This window comes from Arachis ipaensis, chromosome B5, assembly GCF_059453495.1.
Source record: "Arachis ipaensis isolate K30076 ecotype BB chromosome B5, ASM5945349v1, whole genome shotgun sequence".
Lineage (NCBI taxonomy): Eukaryota > Viridiplantae > Streptophyta > Magnoliopsida > Fabales > Fabaceae > Arachis > Arachis ipaensis.
In genome coordinates, this window is record NC_142440.1 from 56,782,593 (window position 1) to 56,803,487 (window position 20,895).

A 20,895-nucleotide genomic window follows, 5' to 3' on the forward strand; every position below is an offset into this window, starting at 1 on the left:
CAATGAATGGGTGCAGCTACACATTTTCTATGAAGGCCTTTCTTATGAATCAAAGAAGGCAGTAGACCGGGGGATCTCTGAACAAGAAGAAGACCATTGAGGTGGCCATAGATGTCATTGAAACTGTAGCAGAGAATGACTATTTCTATGCTTCTGAAAGAGACAACACTAGAGGAGTGATAGAACTAAAAAATGTGGATGAACTGCTGGCCCAAAATAAGCTTATTACCAAGCAGCTGGCTGACCTCACCAAGAAGATGGAGAGGAACCAAGTGGCAGCAATCACCACCTCATCAGCAACCCAAGAGGGAGTGATCCTTACTCCAAAACGTACAACCCTGGTTGGAAGAATCACCCAAACTTTGGGTGGAAAAATCAACAAGATCAAAGCCAAGATCAGAGACGTCACAACCCCAACAACCATGCAGCTCACTGATGAGTATTTTGGTGAAAAATTAATTTCCCCCAAAACACACAAATCTAACCGGCAAGTGTACCGGGTCGTATCAAGTAATAAAAACTCACGGGAGTGAGGTCGATCCCACAGGGATTGAAGGATTGAGCAATTTTAGTTTAGTGGTTGATTTAGTCAAGCGAATCGAGTGTTGGTTGGGTGATTTGTGATTTGCAGAATGTAAATTGCATGAAAGTAAAGAGAGCAGGAAATTAAATTGCTGAATCTTAAGGAATAAGAAATTAAATGGCAGAAACTTAGAGTGCAAGAAATGTAAATTGCGGAATCTTAAAGTGCAAGGAATGTAAATTGCTTGAAATGTAAAGGGGATTGGGGCGTGGATTTGCAGAAATTAAACAAGGAAAAGTTAAATTGCATCAAACAAAAGAGTAAAAGGGAATTGGGATTGGATCGGATCTTATAGCAGAAAAGTAAATAAACATGGAAAGCAAGAAACAGAATGTAAATTGGAGATTTGGATCTCAGGACCCAGAGACTAGAAAACTAAGTCTAGATCTCAATGCCTTCCTAGATCCAATAAGAACAATTGCAAGGGAATTGTAAATTGTAAAGAGAATAGATGAAGAGCAATTAACCGGAAATGAAATTCAATTAACAGTAAAGAAACAGAGAGATCCAAGATTGAGATTGAAACAGAATTTCTTCAATTCTCCAATCCAAGATCCAAGACAAGTGTAATTGAAATTAAAAGCAATGAAAACAAAGAAATTAAAGATCACTATATGCCAAAAGCTATGAAAATTCAAAGGAGAAACTCTTCCGGCCAAAAAGCTCTCCAAGAACTTGAATTCTATCCTATTTATACACTTTCTTCAAATGATCTTCAAGCCTTGAGTTGGGCCTTTGCTCTTGGTGGAATTGGGTTGAAAGAGGCCTTGGTTGATTGCTCTTGAAGTTTGGAGAAGAACCAAAGTGAACCAATTGAACCGGTTTGGAGTTTTGCTAAAGTTGGACCAAAAGTTTGAGCCAAAGTTAGGGGTCTAACTTTGGCTCCAACTTTTCATATCAGCTAGCATATTTTGCTGATACCAACGTTGGTGCTAAAGTTAGGGGTCTAACTTTGGCTCCAACGTTGGCCCTTTCTAGTGCACTCATGCGCCAACGTTAGCCTCCAAGTTAGGGGTCTAACGTTGGCGCAAACTTTTGCTCCTCTCCCTTATATTTTCATGTGCCAACGTTAGCCTCCAAGTTAGGGGTCTAACGTTGGCGCAAACGTTAGGTAGCCAGGGAGGAGTTTCTCATGCCAACGTTAGCCTCCAAGTTAGGGGGCTAACGTTGGCGCAAACTTTTGGTGCCCAGGGGAGAAATTCATGTGCCAACGTTAGCCTCAAAGTTAGGGGGCTAACGTTGGCGCAAACTTTTGGAGCCCAGGGGAGAATTTTCAAGTTCCAACGTTAGCCTCCAAGTTAGGGGGCTAACTTTGGGGCTAACTTTTCAACCAAAAGTTTGTGCAAAAGTTTGATGCTAACTTTAGGTCCAGCTTTTTGCTTCCTGGTTCAATTTCACTTATTCCATTGTCCTCTCTTCACTCCTAGCCATTCCTTCTTGCTTCAACCTTTCTCCAAGCTTTCTTCACCTATCATTAATCAACCAAACACATCAAAGCTATGCTTAAAATCATGAGATATTCATTCTTTCATAATATGCAACAAATATAGCCTAAATTCTCATGAAATGGCATGAATTCATATATGGTTGATTAAATCAAGGGAAACATGAAAATCTACTCAATTAGCTTGCTTGTAGCTCAAGAAAGTGCATAATTCTAATGAAAACAAAAGAAAAAGACTAGTTAAAATAGGCTAGGATGAGTTGTCATCACAACACCAAACTTAAAGCTTGCTTGTCCCCAAGCAAGAAAAGATTTATTGAGAAGAAAGAATGAAATAGAAGAGGATGTTCATGCTAGCAGAGTATTATTGATAGTTCATGGGGTTTTGTGTGGATATGCAAATACTCACTACTTATTGACTCCTAGGCCTAGAAAGTCTCCTTCAAGCTTCAAGTGACATACTGCTATGACCTCTCATTATTCCTTTATCCTTGGCTATTACTTTGTTCATAAGCTTTATTTTGAGTGTCATGTGTAGCAAGTTCATTTTCTTTTCTTTATACTTGACACATTATTCACCATAGACACTTGGCTCACATTCCTTCTTAGAACATTGATGCCCAGCACCTCTTTGGGTTACTAAATGCCTTGTAGTTAGGTTGCTCTTGATAGTAGAATTTCAGCTGATGATCCCGGATTAGTTAACCCAAGTCACCAAGTGTTGATGCACTCCAAAGAGCTTAATAATCCAAGCAGATCCTAATACAAAGACACCACAGGTATATATTCTAAGGTTCAAGCTATTGGTGTCCAGCTTTGTTTCTTTTTGTTTTTCTTTTGTTCTGCCACTTTTTGGCTATCTTTTTTCTTTCCTCCTTTTTGTTTTTCTTTCTAACCAAGGAATTTGATTCAATTGAGATTCATAGACAGTAGGCCACTCTTTACTTAGAAGGGGATATCCTGGCTCTTTATTCATTAAAAGTGAGTTTTTATACAATCACACACATACCACCACTTACTTTTATTCTACTTCTATCTAACAGAGACTATCTTGCTTCACATTCAAACTGTTCTTTTATTGAATTTAAAGATGCAGAGGACAACACATGCTTCTTGTCAAGTGAAAATGAACACACAAGCACACACATAAACTAGCCTACTTATTTTAAAAGAAACAAACATAATGCAAAGACTTTTAATTAAAAAGGACTACTTAGAAATGCAAAGACAACTTAGAATAGATAGAATGCATGCTTTTTTTTTGTAGTGATGAACAAGGAGCAAGTCCACCTTTCATTTGTCATGCCTTTTCTTTCTCCTTTCATATACTTGGCTGATATTGTTCCCACCATCCGTGTTTGGTGTCTGTTGATCTTGCCAAAAGCCAGCCTTATTCATAGCCTCCTCCACTCTATCTTCAAGTCTCATAGCCCTGCTTACTTCTACCTCACTTCTCTTTTTGAAGAATTCATCAAAGGTTGGGAACGCCGGATCCATGTTGTGCAAATGTTCTCCAATATAGTTCAGTTTGATTTGGCTATTGATGTTGTAATCGGCTTGTACTTCATACCTTGCATCTTGGAGTGTTGTGAACTCCTTGAAATCCTTCAAACTTTCAGCTTGCATTTGTTCCAACTTCCCAAAAGATTCATGAGATTGAAAAGCATGTTCTTCTTGCATCACAAGGAATCTTGATTCGAATTCACTTTGTTTGCTCATTATTCTTAGCTCTCTTTCTTCTTGTGCTTGTTGGTTCTTCATGTACAGAGAATGGTATTCCTCTTGCCTTTCTTGGATTCTCGTGTACTGTTGAGACAATCTTCCTATTGCTTCTTGCATTTGAGTCATATCCATATTACCATGTGGGAAAAAGTGTGGCTGTTCCTCCTCCTCTTGTGGCTCTTCTTCTATGTGTGGCTCATCTTCTTCCATTGGTTCTTCTCTTTCCCTTCCTCCATGTGGTCTTCGGCCTTGATGTGCTTCAAGGGGCATCATCATTCGTTCAATGGTTATGGGCATGCCTTGGCTTAACCACATTGGATTCTCCTCTTCCAATGGAACCTTAGCCTTTGCACACAACCTCCAAATGGTACTCGGATAGTACAACCAAGATCCGGCCGAATTCTTTTCAGCCAGCTTTTGAATGTCTTTTGCAAGGATTTCATGAACTCTTATCTCTCCTCCCACCATGATACAATGCAGCATCATGGCTCTCTCCCTGTTAACTTCTGAGGTGTTTACTGTGCCCAGAATTGATCTTTTCATCAACTCATACCATCCTTTTGCTTCCGGAGTGAGGTTACATCTCTTCAAGAACTTGTATCTGTTCTTGTTATCTCCTTCCCACTCTGAGTTCTCAAAACAAATGTCTCTCGCAATCTCCTCATAATCTTGATCCTCATTTAATCTTTGTTGGTATCCCGGTTCATCAAAGCGGACTGACTTTAGTTTCAAGACTTTTTTGATTGCATCCGGGCTAAAGTCTACTTCCACCCCTCGCACATAGCTCTTGTACGTTGGGGGCTCACGCATGTCAAGCCTTGGGACATTTGCATAGAATTCTCTTATGATATTGGCATTGATTCGGGTGGCTGGTGATGCAAGTTCTTCCCACCTCCTCTTCTGGATTTTGTTCTTCATTTCTTGACATCCATCATCCGGCAACAAGAATGGAATTTCAGGATAGATTCTTTTCTCGTTCATCCATTGAATTTGCATTTGATGAAACCAAGACTTGAATCTCCGTTGGTCATATTCATGTGTGTCTTCCTCCACTATGGGATCTTTTCCTTTTCTTCGTTTGGTTCTTGAGGAGGAGGCCATGGTCACTTGGTTGGTTGAGAAGGAGTGTGAAGAATGTTGGAGAGTTTGATGCGTGTTTGGAGCAAAAAGAAATTGAGACCGGATTTGCTATGACAAGAAATGATGAAGAGAAGTTTAAATGGTTGGAGTTTAAAGTAGGAGAAATGTTGAGCCGAGCTTGTTATGTTGAGGTGTGATGAAGGGAATGAAGTTTCTAAGGTTGGAGTGATTCGGTCATGTGCATGGCTTGAAGGTGGTATGTTTTTAAATGAGCAATGAAGGGCTAGGATGCAATTAGACACTACGGGGATCAAAGGTGTGCATGTAAGGATGAATGAAGAAAAAATTTGTTCCTTCCCTTGCCTTTGCCGTGATCATTCTCAAGGAGTGGCAGATTTCTTTCTTGAAGCATGTGATGGGATTTTGTCCTTATGCTATGCTTTCCTTTGTCTTGTCTTTTTCATTGAAGATTCTTTGACCTCCTAGTCATTGCAACAAGACAACATACATTAGTCTTATCCAACCGTAACAAGAGTGTTCTTTTTAGTAACACTATGTGAAACATCAATTCTTATCTCATTTGAACCGTGACACTCTCTTTGGAGGACACCAAACTTAATGTTTGGTCATATATAAAGAAAATGAGTATCTTCCTCCAATTAGTGAGATTCAAAAATTAATTGTTCATAAGAATTGTTTTCATCATACTTTCTTTTTCTCTTTTCTTTTTTTTTTTTTTATGAAGGATCAATTGTATCCCTAAATCGGTGCATCAAGGTTTGGTGAACACCAAACTTGTTTCTTGTCAAAGGGTACATCACAATCAATACCTTCATTACCGAAAAAGAATTTTTTTCATTTATAAGATTTTGAAAAACAACAATTGTATGATCATTGATGCATTAGTCTCTACTTTTCATGAAGCTATGTGAACACCAAACTTAGTGTTCGGTCATATGCTTTGTCAGGATACTCCAAGCATGCAAAATGGAATTATTTGTAACATTGGTTTAGTGTGCTTGAAGACACACCAAACTTAGCATATGTTTCAAAATAGTGCATGCAGTCAATGGACATGTTCATGAAAAGAGAAAAGAATTCATGCTCAATTGATCATAACTTATTGAATTTAAAATGACATGAATCTTAAAGCATGGGTTGCCTCCCATGGAGCGCTCTTTTATTGTCATTAGCTTGACATTGAGGCTTTCTTTTATGGTGGTTGGTGCTTGTAGGGCCTCAATTTGTCTCCCTTGACTGTGATACTCTTCTTTGTTCTCTGGTGTTCAATTTCAGCATGCTCTAATGATAGTATGTTGCTGACAGTGTAATAATCCTCGGTTTGTTGATTTGCCCCCAGCTGTTGATATATCAGTTGCACTTTGTCACCTTTGGAAAGCCCCTCTGTTGGAATCTTTCTGTTCTTCCAACCCCTTTTTGCTTTGTTTCTGCGCTTCATCTTTCCTTTTGTTGATATTTCTTTTCTGGCTATAGGCTTTTCTTGGGGACCTCTCTTCTCAGTGGCCAGTACTCTAATATCCTCTTGGGCCTCTTCATCAGTCTGCACAATCCTTAGTATTGGGAAGTTGCTGTGACCTTCCTGGTCATTTCTCATATAGTCTTTTTTTTCCTTGCTAAATTGTGCCTCTGGTAATACCTTTATAGTGACACTCTGGTCATGCATCCTGAGAGTTAATTCCCCTTCCTCTACATCTATGATAGCTCTAGCAGTGGCCAAGAATGGCCTTCCCAGTATAACAAAGTCACCATCATCATTGTTTGATTCTAGAACCACAAAATCAGCAGGGTATATAAAACTGTCCACCTTGACCAAAAGATTTTCAATTACACCCCTGGGGTATACCATTGACTTGTCTACCAGCTCCAGAGACATTTGTACTGGTTTGACCTCCTCTATATGCAGCTTTTTCACCAAGGAGGATGGTATTAAGTTAATACTTGCTCCGAGATCGCACATTGCTTTAGTGATGGTCAATTCCCCAATGGTGCAAGGTAACAGGAAGCTCCCTGGGTCCTCAAGCTTGGGAGGAAGCCCCTTTTGAATCAAGGCCCTGCATTCCTCAGTAATCATTATGGTTTCTTTCTCATCCCAGCTTCTTTTCTTGTTGATAAGATCCTTCAGAAACTTGGAATATAGAGGCATTTGCTCAAGTGCTTCAGCCAAGGGAATATTAATTTCCAGCTTCTTGAAGGTCTCAAGAAACTTATGAAAATGTTGGTCTTTAACCTCTTTGTTGAACCTCTGGGGATATGGCAGTGTAGGTGTGATGCTTTTTCCTATTTGCTGCTGTCCCTGAGCTACTTTCTTTGAGCTATGTGGCTGGTTGTCCTTCTCTTTAAGTTTCTCAGTGCCTTTGTTTGGCATCACAACTTGCTCCTTAGCCTCATCTGCCTTTGTTTGCTTCTCATCCTCCGTTGGTTCTTTGATGTTCTCTGCTTGCTTCCTTGTAGTGTCATTGTTGCTTATCAATGTTCTCCCACTCCTTAATTGTATTGCCTTGCATTCCTCCTTGGGATTTGGAATTGTGTCACTGGGCAGTGAGTTTGAAGGTCTCTCAACAGATACTTGCTTGGAGAGTTGCCCAATCTGCCTTTCTAGGCTCTTTAATGATGCTTCATGGTTTTTGTTTGTTATTTCCTGGTGTTTAATCATTTTCTCTATCAAGGTCTCTAAGTTGGTGAGTCTTTGAGGTTCAGGTGATGCTTGTGGTGGGTTGTGAGATGTGGGTGGTGGGTGGTAGGTATTTTGGTTGAGATTGGGGTAGTTGTTTTGAGGTCTTCTGTATGTGTTTTGGTTAGTCTGCTGCTGGTTGTAGTTTTGATTGTTTCTTGGATTGTTTTGGTTTGGGTTCCTCTGCCATGGTTGTTGGTTTTGGTTGTGAGTGTCTCCCCATCTGAGGTTGGGGTGATTCTTCCATGAGGGGTTGTAGGTATCACCATAGAATTCATTTGGACTTGAATGCATGTACTGGACTTGTTCTTGCTGTTGCTCCTCTTGGATTTCTTCATTTTGTCCCCATGTGGTTGATGGTTGGCTAGTGTTAACTGCTGCAACTTGGAGGCAGTCAATCCTCTTGGTCATTTGCTCAAATTGTTGTTGAATTTGCTGCTGCATTAATTTGTTTTGGGCTAAGATTGAATCCACTCCTTCTAGCTCCATTACTCCTCTCCTTTGTGATGGTTGGCGGCCTCTTTGATGAGCAAAGAAATATTGGTTGTTGGCCACCATATCAATGAGTTCTTGAGCCTCCTCTGCAGTTTTCATGAGTTGCAAGGAACCTCCAGCTGAATGATCCAAGGCTTCCTGGGATTTCAGCGTTAAGCCTTCATAGAAGTTCTGCAGCTTCTCCCACTCATTAAACATGGCAGGGGGACATTTCCTGATTAGAGCCTTATACCTCTCCCATGCCTCATAGATGGGTTCAGCCTCCATTTGTGTAAATGTTTGTACCTCAGCCTTCAACCTTATAATCCTCTGAGGTGGGTAAAACTTGGCAATAAAATTGGTTACCAAATCATCCCAGTTATTGATGCTGTCCCTTGGAAAAGATTCCAACCATTGAGTGGCTTTGTCCCTGAGAGAAAATGGGAATAACATCAGCTTGTAACTGTCAGGAGGCACACCATTAGTTTTGACAGTGTTGCATATCCTTAAGAAAGTGGATAAATGTTGGTGTGGGTCCTCAAGTGGTCCTCCACCAAAAGAGCAATTGTTCTGAACCAAGGTGATGAGTTGTGGCTTAAGCTCAAAATTGTTAGCATTGACATTTGGAGCCAAGATGCTGCTCCCACAATGCCTAGGATTTGCCAAGGTATAGGAAGCCAAAACTCTCCTCTGGGGTGGGTTGCCATTGTTGTTGTCTGCTCCACCTGGTGGATTGGTTGAATGTTCCTCCATCTCTTGGAATTCTTCGTCTGATTCCTCTTCTCCAACAATATTCTTCCCTCTTTTAGCTCTTCTTAACCTCCTGAGAGTTCTTTCGTCTTGTTCATGAAAATTGGGTATGGCTCTTCTTGTACCTGACATACAAGCAGAACATAAGAACACACAGACCAGTGACACTTCAATCTACTGCTAGAATGAAGTTCTAGTTAGCTTAAGCAAAAATTCAAACAGTTAGTGGGTTAGTCGAAATTAGAGAAAGATAAAGAAAAAGTGCTTGATCTAGATCACCACCTCGCTTAATCATTGTCAATCTAATCAATCCCCGGCAACGGCGCCAAAAACTTGATGAGTATTTTGGTGAAAAATTAATTTCCCCCAAAACACACAAATCTAACCGGCAAGTGTACCGGGTCGTATCAAGTAATAAAAACTCACGGGAGTGAGGTCGATCCCACAGGGATTGAAGGATTGAGCAATTTTAGTTTAGTGGTTGATTTAGTCAAGCGAATCGAGTGTTGGTTGGGTGATTTGTGATTTGCAGAATGTAAATTGCATGAAAGTAAAGAGAGCAGGAAATTAAATTGCTGAATCTTAAGGAATAAGAAATTAAATGGCAGAAACTTAGAGTGCAAGAAATGTAAATTGCGGAATCTTAAAGTGCAAGGAATGTAAATTGCTTGAAATGTAAAGGGGATTGGGGCGTGGATTTGCAGAAATTAAACAAGGAAAAGTTAAATTGCATCAAACAGAAGAGTAAAAGGGAATTGGGATTGGATCGGATCTTATAGCAGAAAAGTAAATAAACATGGAAAGCAAGAAACAGAATGTAAATTGGAGATTTGGATCTCAGGACCCAGAGACTAGAAAACTAAGTCTAGATCTCAACGCCTTCCTAGATCCAATAAGAACAATTGCAAGGGAATTGTAAATTGTAAAGAGAATAGACGAAGAGCAATTAACCGGAAATGAAATTCAATTAACAGTAAAGAAACAGAGAGATCCAAGATTGAGATTGAAACAGAATTTCTTCAATTCTTCAATCCAAGATCCAAGACAAGTGTAATTGAAATTAAAAGCAATGAAAACAAAGAAATTAAAGATCACTATATGCCAAAAGCTATGAAAATTCAAAGGAGAAACTCTTCCGGCCAAAAAGCTCTCCAAGAACTTGAATTCTATCCTATTTATACACTTTCTTCAAATGATCTTCAAGCCTTGAGTTGGGCCTTTGCTCTTGGTGGAATTGGGTTGAAAGAGGCCTTGGTTGATTGCTCTTGAAGTTTGGAGAAGAACCAAAGTGAACCAATTGAACCAGTTTGGAGTTTTGCTAAAGTTGGACCAAAAGTTTGAGCCAAAGTTAGGGGTCTAACTTTGGCTCCAACTTTTCATATCAGCTAGCATATTTTGCTGATACCAACGTTGGTGCTAAAGTTAGGGGTCTAACTTTGGCTCCAACGTTGGCCCTTTCTAGTGCACTCATGCGCCAACGTTAGCCTCCAAGTTAGGGGTCTAACGTTGGCGCAAACTTTTGCTCCTCTCCCTTATATTTTCATGTGCCAACGTTAGCCTCCAAGTTAGGGGTCTAATGTTGGCGCAAACGTTAGGTAGCCAGGGAGGAGTTTCTCATGCCAACGTTAGCCTCCAAGTTAGGGGGCTAACGTTGGCGCAAACTTTTGGTGCCCAGGGGAGAAATTCATGTGCCAACGTTAGCCTCAAAGTTAGGGGGCTAACGTTGGCGCAAACTTTTGGAGCCCAGGGGAGAATTTTCAAGTTCCAACGTTAGCCTCCAAGTTAGGGGGCTAACTTTGGGGCTAACTTTTCAACCAAAAGTTTGTGCAAAAGTTTGATGCTAACTTTAGGTCCAGCTTTTTGCTTCCTGGTTCAATTTCACTTATTCCATTGTCCTCTCTTCACTCCTAGCCATTCCTTCTTGCTTCAACCTTTCTCCAAGCTTTCTTCACCTATCATTAATCAACCAAACACATCAAAGCTATGCTTAAAATCATGAGATATTCATTCTTTCATAATATGCAACAAATATAGCCTAAATTCTCATGAAATGGCATGAATTCATATATGGTTGATTCAATCAAGGAAAACATGAAAATCTACTCAATTAGCTTGCTTGTAGCTCAAGAAAGTGCATAATTCTAATGAAAACAAAAGAAAAAGACTAGTTAAAATAGGCTAGGATGACTTGTCATCACTCACCAACATTCCACACAGAGATCATATCAACACAACCCTAACAACACCTCTCCACATCCATACCAAAACCAAAATAACCCAACCCACCCATCCACTCTCAACTCACCATCATCTGAAGATAGACTCTCCAGAATTGAGACCCTACTTGAGGGCATATGCAAAGAGATTCAAGACAGTAAGGCATTCCGCGAAGAAGTGCAGTCCAATATACAGAATAAAGATGCTGCCATCAAGAAACTTGAGACACAAATTGGATACCTATTCAAGCGAATTTCCAGCCACAATCCTCGCAGAAATGTAGACTCAAACCAAAGGGAGGAGTGTCAGGCTATCAGCCTCAGAAGTGGAAAGGAATTGAAGGAGTTTCCCAAGCAACCACAAGAGAAAGATTCAGTTGGAAAGAAGGAGGAACAAGATGAAGTTCAAATCCCCACCTCCAACTCACATCAAAAGGAAGGAGAGGTGAAGCCATATGTTCCAAAAGTCCCATATCCTCAACAACTGAAGAAGAAGGGGGATGACAGCCAGTTCTCCAGATTTTTAGAAATCTTCAAAAAATTACAGATTAATATACACTTTGCTGAAGCAATAGAGCAAATGCCGCTCTATGCCAAGTTCTTGAAGGAATTAATGACTAAGAAGAGAAGTTGGAAGAGCAATGAAACTGTGATACTAACAGAAGAATGTAGTACTATCATTCAGCATAAACTACCCCAAAAATTGAAGGATCCTGGGAGTTTCCAGATCCCTTCTATTATAGGGGAAATCACAGTGGAGAAGGCTCTATGTGACTTAGGAGCCAGCATAAATCTGATGTCAGTAGCTATGATGAGAAAAATGAAAATCGAGGAGGCTAAGCCAACAAAAATGGCCTTACAACTGGCAGACCGATCGTTTAAGTTCCCTCATGGTGTAGTGGAAGATTTGCTGGTGAAGGTGGGAGATTTCATCTTCCTAGCAGACTTTGTGGTGTTGGACATGCAGGAGGAAGCCAAGGCCTCTATCATATTGGGAAGACCGTTCTTAGCTACTGCTGGAGCTGTCATTGATGTCCAAAAAGGTGACCTCACCTTAAGATTACACAATGAAAGGATGACATTCAATGTGTTAAAGGCCATGAGTTACCCACCAGAACAATTGGGAGAATGTATGAGGTTGGACTCACTGGAAGATGCAGTGCAGGAGAGCTTTGACGAAGAAGAACCTGAAAGGTTAACAGAGGAGGAGTCAACGTCTAGTGAAGAGGTTGCAACAGCAGAGATTCATATACAAGGTACACCAAAGAAAGAGAATGAAAAGTTAGAAGCACCCAAACTTGAACTCAAAGCACTGCCACCCACTCTCAAATATGCATACTTAGGCGAGAATGAAAGCTACCCAGTGATCATAAACTCATCCCTCAGCCAAGATCAAGAGAATGAACTGCTCCAAGTGTTGCGAAGGCATAAAAATGCCATTGGATGGACCCTCGCTGACCTAAAAGGGATCAGTTCGGCCATATGCATGCATAAAATACTGTTGGAAGATGATGCCAAACCATCCATTCAATCCCAAAGAAGGCTAAACCCAATCATGAAGGAAGTGGTACAGAAGGAAGTGATGAAGTTGTGGCAGGGAGGGGTAATCTACCCGATCTCAGACAGCCCCTGGGTCAGCCCCGTGCATGTTGTTCCGAAAAAGGGAGGAATCACTGTAGTTCACAATGAGAGGAACGAACTAATCCCCACCAGGACAGTCACAGGATGGCAGATGTGCGTAGACTACATAAAACTAAATGAAGCTACACGAAAAAATCATTTCCCCCTTCCATTCATGGATCAGATTTTGGAAAGACTCGCAGGACACTCATACTATTGTTTTCTCGACGGTTATTCAGGATATAACCAAATAGTGGTTGATCCTAGAGACCAAGAGAAAACCTCATTTACTTGCCCATATGGAGTGTTTGCTTACAGGCGCATGCCATTTGGGCTATGTAATGCACCTGCGACTTTCCAACGCTACATGCTTTCTATCTTCTCAGATATGATAGAGAAATTCATTGAAGTTTTTATGGATGATTTCTCGGTATTTGGAGATTCCTTTCCTAGCTGCCTAAATCACCTAGCCTTAGTATTGAAAAGGTGCCAAGAGACCAATCTGGTTTTGAACTGGGAGAAATGTCACTTTTTGGTGACAGAAGGAATAGTCCTTGGCCATAAGGTTTCTAACCAAGGCATTGAGGTGGACAGAGCTAAAGTGGAACTTATTGAAAAACTTCCTCCACCCAGTGATGTCAAGGCAATTAGGAGTTTTTTAGGGCATGCTGGCTTTTACAGAAGGTTTATTAAAGATTTTTCAAAGATAGCCAAGCCCTTAAGCAATATCCTTGTATCTGATACACCATTTATCTTCAATGAAACATGCATGCTAGCGTTTGAAAATTTGAAAAAGAGATTGTCCTCTGCCCCTATCATTTTCCCACCTGATTGGAACTTACCATTTGAATTGATGTGTGATGCATCTGATTTTGTAGTTGGGGCCATGTTAGGGCAGAGGAAAGATAACTTAGACCATGTGATATACTATGCTAGCAAAGTCCTCAATGAAACTCAAAGAAATTATACCACTACTGAAAAGGAGTTGCTAGCAATAGTTTTTGCATTTGACAAGTTTAGATCATACCTCATTGGTGCTAAAGTGATTGTTTTCACAGATAACACGTCACTTAAATATTTGTTTGTCAAGCAAGAATCAAAACCAAGACTAATAAGATGGATCTTATTGTTGCAAGAATTCAATATTGAAATTAGAGACAAGAAAGGAGTGGAGAACAAGGTAGCGGATCACCTATCCAGAATCCCTCATCATGAAGGTGGAACACATGATACAAGTGTAAATGAGCTGTTCCCTGATGAGCAGTTGATGACAGTTCACAAAGCACCATGGTTTGCAGACATTGCCAACTTCAAGGCAACTGGGGCTTTACCTCCAGAAATCAACAAACATCAAAAAATAAAGCTCATAAATGATGCAAAATATTTTGTCTGGGATGAGCCTTATCTCTTCAAGAAATGTTCAGATGGAATCCTGAGAAGATGTGTTTCAGAAGAAGAGGAATGGGAGGTCCTGTGGAATTGCCACGGCTCATGCTATGGAGGCCATTTTGGAGGGGACAGAACTGCAGCAAAGGTGTTACAAAGCGGATTCTTTTGGCTCACCCTTTTCAAGGATGCTAAAGAACTAGTAAAGAGCTGCAATGAGTGCCAAAGATCTGGGAACTTGCCCAAAAGAAATGAGATGCCACAAAATTTCATCTTAGAACTGGAACTGTTTGATGTATGGGGAATTGATTTCATGGGACCATTCCAAACCTCAAATTCAAACAAGTACATTTTGGTGGCAGTGGACTACTGATGAGCGGATAATTTATACGCTTTTTGGCATTATTTTTAGTATGTTTTTAGTAGAATCTAGTTACTTTTAGGGATGTTTTCATTAGTTTTTATGTTAAATTCACATTTCTGGACTTTACTATGAGTTTGTGTGTTTTTCTGTGATTTCAGGTATTTTCTGGCTGAAATTGAGGGACTTGAGCAAAAATCAGATTCAGAGGTTGAAGAAGGACTGCTGATGCTATTGGATTCTGACCTGCCTGCACTCAAAGTGGATTTTCTGGAGCTACAGAACTCAAAATGGCATGCTTCTAATTGCGTTGGAAATTAGACATCCAGGGATTTCTAGCAATATATAATAGTCCATACTTTGGCCGAGTTTAGATGACGTAAAAGGGCATTGAACTCCAGTTCTACGCTGCTGTCTGGAGTTAAACGCCAGAACCACGTCACGAACCAGAGTTGAACGCCAGAAATACGTTACAACCTGGCGTTCAACTCCAGAAAGAGCCTCTGCACGTGGAAAGCTAAAGCTCAGCCCAAGCACATACCAAGTGGGCCCCGAAAGTGGATTTATGCATAAATTACTTATCTCTGTAAACCCTAGTAACTAGTTTAGTATAAATAGGACTTTTTACTATTGTATTTTCATCTTTGGATCATCTTTGGACGCCTGGTTCTTAGATCATGGGGGCTGGCCATTCGGCCATGCCTGGACCTTTCACTTATGTATTTTCAACGGTAGAGTTTCTACACTCCATAAATTAAGGTGTGGAGCTCTGCTGTTCCTCATGAATTAATGCAAAGTGCTACTGTTTTTCTATTCAATTCAACTTATTCCGCTTCTAAGATATTCATTCGCACTTCAACCTGAATGTGATGAACGTGACAATCATCATCATTCCCCCACGAACGCGTGCCTGACAACCACTTCCGTTCTACCTTCGATTGAATGAGTATCTCTTGGATCTCTTAATCAGAATCTTCGTGGTGTAAGCTAGATTGATGGCGGCATTCATGAGAGTCTGGAAAGTCTAAACCTTGTCTGTGGTATTTCGAGTAGGACTCTGGGATTGAATGACTGTGACGAACTTCAAACTCGCGAGTGCTGGGCGTAGTGACAGACGTAAAAGGAGGGTGAATCCTATTCCAGTATGATCGAGAACCTCAGATGATGAGCCGTGCTGTGATAGAGCATTTGGACCATTTTCACAAGAGGATGGGATGCAACGATTGACAAGGGTGATGCCTCCAGACGATTAGCCATGCAGTGACAGCGCATCGGACCATTTTCCAGAGAGGATAAAAGTAGCCATTGACAACGGTGATGTCCTTACATAAAGCCAGCCATGGAAAGGAGTAAGACTGATTGGATGAAGATAGCAGGAAAGCAGAGGTTCAGAGGAACGAAAGCATCTCTATACACTTATCTGAAATTCTCACCAATGATATACATAAGTGTTTCTATCCTTATTTTCTATCTAATTATTATTTATGTTCGAAAACTCCATAACTATTTTATATCCGCCTGACTGAGATTTAGAAGGTGACCATAGCTTGCTTCATACCAACAATCTCCGTGGGATCGACCCTTACTCACGTAAGGTTTATTACTTGGATGACCCAGTGCACTTGCTGGTTAGTTGTATCGAAGTTGTGAATGAAAAACGATTTATTAAGACGTGCGTATAGAGTTTCTGGCGCCGTTGCCTGATATCACAATTTCGTGCACTAAGTTTTTGGCGCCGTTGCCGGGAATGGTTCGAGTTTGAACAACTAACGGTTCATCTTGTTGCTCAGATTGGGTAATTTTCTTTTTGTTTTATTTTCAAAAAATTTTTTAAAAGCCTTTCAAAAATTTCTCATCTGTTTTCGAAAAAAAAAAATCTTTTCAAAAATATATTTTTCTTCAGAATTTTTAAGGATGAATTATAGTGTTTCATGATGATTTGTTGAATCCTGGCTGGCTGTAAGCCATGTCTAATCTTTTGGACTGGGGTTTCAACTTATCATGACAAGAGCTTGTTGATCCTCCCATACTTAGTTGCTCTATACATGGAAAGTATCAATACATGCTAAAGCTTGACTGGCTATTAAGCCATGTCTAACCCTCAGATTGGAGATTTAGACTAAAGAGTACAAGATTCCTGGAATTCATATTAAAAATTTTGGAATCCTTATTTTTCTTTTTCAAATAATTTTCGAAAAATCCAAAAAAAATCATAAAATCATAAAAAAAAAAAATATTTTGTGTTTCTTGTTTGAGTCTTAAGTCAAATTGTAAGTTTGGTGTCAATTGCATATTCATCTTGCATTTTTCGAAAATTCATGCATTCATAGTGTTCTTCATGATCTTCAAGTTGTTCTTGGTAAGTCTTCTTGTTTGATCTTGATGTTTTCTTGTTTTGCATCTTTTATTGTTTTACATGTGCATTTTTGCATCCATAGAGTCTAAACATGAAAAATTTTTAAGTTTGATGTCTTGCATGTTTTCTTTGCATTAAAAATTTTTCAAAAATAAGTTCGTGATGTTCATCTTGACATTCAAAATGTTCTTGGTGTTCATCTTGACATTCATAGCATTCTTGCATGCATTCATTGTTTTGATCCAAAATTTTCATGCATTGAGTCTTTTTCATGTTTTTCCCTCTCATCATTAAAAATTCAAAAATCAAAAAAATATCTTTCCCTTTTTCACTCATAAATTTCGAAAATTAGATTTGACTTTTTCAAAAACTTTTTCAAAAACCAATTCTTTTTCATTTTTCTTATCTATTTTCGAAAATTTCAAAAAAATATTTTTCAAAAATCTTTTTCTTAATTTTATATCATATTTTCGAAAATAACATCATCAATTAATGTTTTGATTCAAAAATTTTAAGTTTGTTACTTGTTTGTTAAGAAAGATTCAAACTTTGAGTTCTAGAATCATATCTTGTGATTTCTTGTGAATCAAGTCATTAATTGTGATTTTAAAAATCAAATCTTTTTCAAAACTAATTTCAATCATATCTTTTCAAAAATATCTCTTAATCTTATCTTTTTCAAAATTTGATTTTAAAATATCCTTTCTAACTTCTTATCTTCTTATCTTTTCAACATTGATTTTCAAATTTGTTTCAACTAACTAACTAACTTTTTGTTTGTTTCTTATCTTTTTCAAAACTACATAACTAACTCTCTCTCTCTCTAATTTTTGAAAATATCTTCCCTCTTTTTTTTTCAAAATTTCTTTTTAATTAACTAATTATTTTAATTTGATTTTAATTTTCAAAAAATTACTAACCTTTTTCAAAAACTATTTTCGAAAATCACTAACTCTTTTTCAAAAATAATTTTCAAAAATTCTCCTTCTCCCTCATCTCCTTCTATTTATTTATTCATCTACTAACACCTCTCTTCATCCCACATCTCTGCTCTCCTTACCCTTGTGTTTCTTTCTTTACATTACATTCTTTTCTTCTTCTACTCACACAGGGCAACCTCTATACCTGTGGTAAAAAGGATCCCTATTATTATTTTTCTGTTCCCTCTTTTTCATATGAGCAGGAGCAAGGACAAGAACATTCTTGTTGAAGCAGATCCAGAACCTGAAAGGACTCTAAAGAGGAAACTAAAAGAAGCTAAATTACAACAATCCAGCAAGCACCTTTCAGAAATTTTCGAACAGGAAGAGGAGATGGCAGCCGAAAATAATAATAATGCAAGGAGGATGCTTGGTGACTTTACTGCACCTAATTCTAATTTACATGGAAGAAAAATCTCCATCCCTACCATTGGAGCAAACAATTTTGAGCTGAAACCTCTGCTAGTTTCTCTGATGCAGCAAAACTGCAAGTTTCATGGACTTCCATCTGAAGATCCTTTTCAGTTCTTAACTGAATTCTTGCAGATCTGTGATACTGTTAAGACTAATGGAGTAGATCCTGAAGTCTACAGGCTCATACTTTTCCCGTTTGCTGTAAGAGACAGAGCTAGAGTGTGGTTAGACTCTCAACCCAAAGATAGCCTGAACTCTTGGGATAAGCTGGTCACGGCTTTCTTAGCCAAGTTCTTTCCTCCTCAAAAGCTTAGTAAGCTTAGAGTGGATGTTCAAACCTTCAGATAGAAAGAAGGTGAATCCCTCTATGAAGCTTGGGAGAGATACAAGCAACTGACCAAAAAGTGTCCTTCTGACATGCTTTCAGAATGGACCATCCTGGATATATTCTATGATGGTCTGTCTGAATTAGCTAAGATGTCATTGGATTCTTCTGTAGGTGGATCCATTAACCTAAAGAAAATGCCTACAGAAGCTCAAGAACTCATTGACATGGTTGCTAATAACCAGTTCATGTACACTTCTGAGAGGAATCCTGTGAGTAATGGGACGCCTCAGAAGAAGGGAGTTCTTGAAATTGATACTCTGAATGCCATATTGGCTCAGAATAAAATATTGACTCAGCAAGTCAATATGATTTCTCAGAGTCTGAATGGAATGCAAGCTGCATCCAACAGTACTCAAAAAGCATCTTCTGAAGAAGAAGCTTATGATCCTAAAAGCCCTGCAATAGCAGAGGTGAATTACATGGGTGAACCTTATGGAAACACCTATAACCCCTCATGGAGAAATCACCCAAATCTCTCATGGAAAGATCAACAAAAGCCTCAACAAGGCTTTAATAATGGTGGAAGAAACAGGTTTAGCAATAGCAAGCCTTTTCCATCACCCACTCTGCAACAGACAGAGAACTCTGAACAAAATACATCTAATTTAGCAAACTTAGTCTCTGATCTATCTAAGGCCACTGTAAGTTTCATGAATGAAACAAGGTCTTCCATTAGAAATTTGGAGGCACAAGTGGGCCAGCTGAGTAAAAGGATCACTGAAATCCCTTCTAGTACTCTCCCAAGCAATACAAAAGAAAATCCAAAAGGAGAGTGCAAGGCCATTGACATAGTCAACACGGCCGAACCTGGAGAGGAAGGGGAGGACGTAAATCCCAGTGAGGAAGACCTCCTGGAACATCCAATGATCAATAAGGAGTTTCCCTTTGAGGAACCAAAGGAATCTGAGGCTCATCTAGAGACCATAGAGATTTCATTAAACCTCCTTATGCCATTCATGAGCTCTGATGAGTATTCCTCTTCTGAAGAGAATGAGGATGTTACTGAAGAGCAAGTTACCAAGTACCTTGGTGCAATCATGAAGCTGAATGCCAAATTATTTGGTATTGAGACTTGGGAAGGTGAACCTCCCTTGTTCACCAATGAATGAAGTGATCTGGATCAACTGACATTACCTCAGAAGAAACAGGATCCTAGAAAGTTCCTAATACCTTGTACCATAGGCACCATGATCTTTGAAAAGGCTCTGTGTGACCTTGGTTCAGGGATAAACCTCATGCCCCTCTCTGTAATAGAGAAACTGGGAATCTTTGGGGTGCAAGCTACTAAAATCTCATTAGAAATGGCAGACAATTCAAGAAAACAGGCTTATGGACAAGTAGAGGACGTGTTAGTAAAGGTTGAAGGCCTTTACATCCCTGATGATTTCATAATCCTTGATACTGGGAAGGATGAGGATGAATCCATCATCCTTGGAAGACCTTTCCTAGCCACAGCAAGAGCTGTGATTGATGTTGACAGAGGTAAATTAGTCCTTCAATTGAATGAGGACTTCCTTGTGTTTACAACTCAAGGTTACCCTTCTGTAAATATGGAAAAGAGGCACAGTAAGCTTCTCTCAAAACAGAGCCCCCACAGTCAAACTCTAAGTTTGGTGTTGGGAGGCCACAACCAAACTCTAAGTTTGGTGTTGAACTCCCATATCCAAACTCTAAGTTTGGTGTTGGGAAGTTTCAACAATGCTCTGAACATCTCTGAGGCTCCATGAGAGCCCACTGTCAAGCTATTGACATTAAAGAAGCGCTTGTTGGGAGGCAACCCAATTTTAATTTATCTAATTTTAGTTTTCTTGTTCTTTCATGTTTTATTAGGTTCATGATCATGTGGAGTCACAAAATAAATATAAAAATTGAAAACAAATAAAAAAGAGCAGAAGAAAAATCACACCCTGGAGGAAGACCTTACTGGCATTTAAACGCCAGTAAGAAGCATCTGGCTGGCGTTCAACGCCAGAACAGAGCATGGTTCTGGCGCTGAACGCCCAAAAGGGGCAGCATCTGGGTGTTTGAATGCTAGAATTGCACCCTGGAGAAGAGCTGGTGCTGAACGCCCAGAACAAGCATGGTTCTGGCGTTCAACGCTAGAAATGGGCAACAAATGGGCGTTCAACACCCAGAACAAGCAGCAATCTGGCGCTGAACGCCCAGAGTTGTGTGCAAGGGCATTTTGCATGCCTAATTTGGTGCAAGGTTGTAAATCCTTGAACACCTCAGGATTTGTGGACCCACAGGATCACCTCAGGATCTGTGGACCCCACAGGATCACCACCTACCTCCACTCACTTCTTCTCACCCCTCTTTCACACAATCCCATAAATACTCTTCCCCAAAACTCTTCACCAATCACCTCAATCTCTCTTCCCAATCATCACATCCATCCACTTTTCCCCATAAACCTACTTCATAAACTC

The 20,895-nt window shown here is 39.6% G+C and overlaps 1 non-coding gene across 1 annotated transcript; it reads right to left on the reverse strand.

Annotated features, from left to right (window-relative positions):
* Window positions 1-18,393: 18,393 nt before the first annotated feature.
* Window positions 18,394-18,501, reverse strand: LOC148564275 (small nucleolar RNA R71). Its single transcript, XR_015884979.1, has one exon. It is a non-coding gene; the product is annotated as a small nucleolar RNA R71 (small nucleolar RNA).
* Between the last annotated feature and the right edge of the window lie 2,394 nt (window positions 18,502-20,895).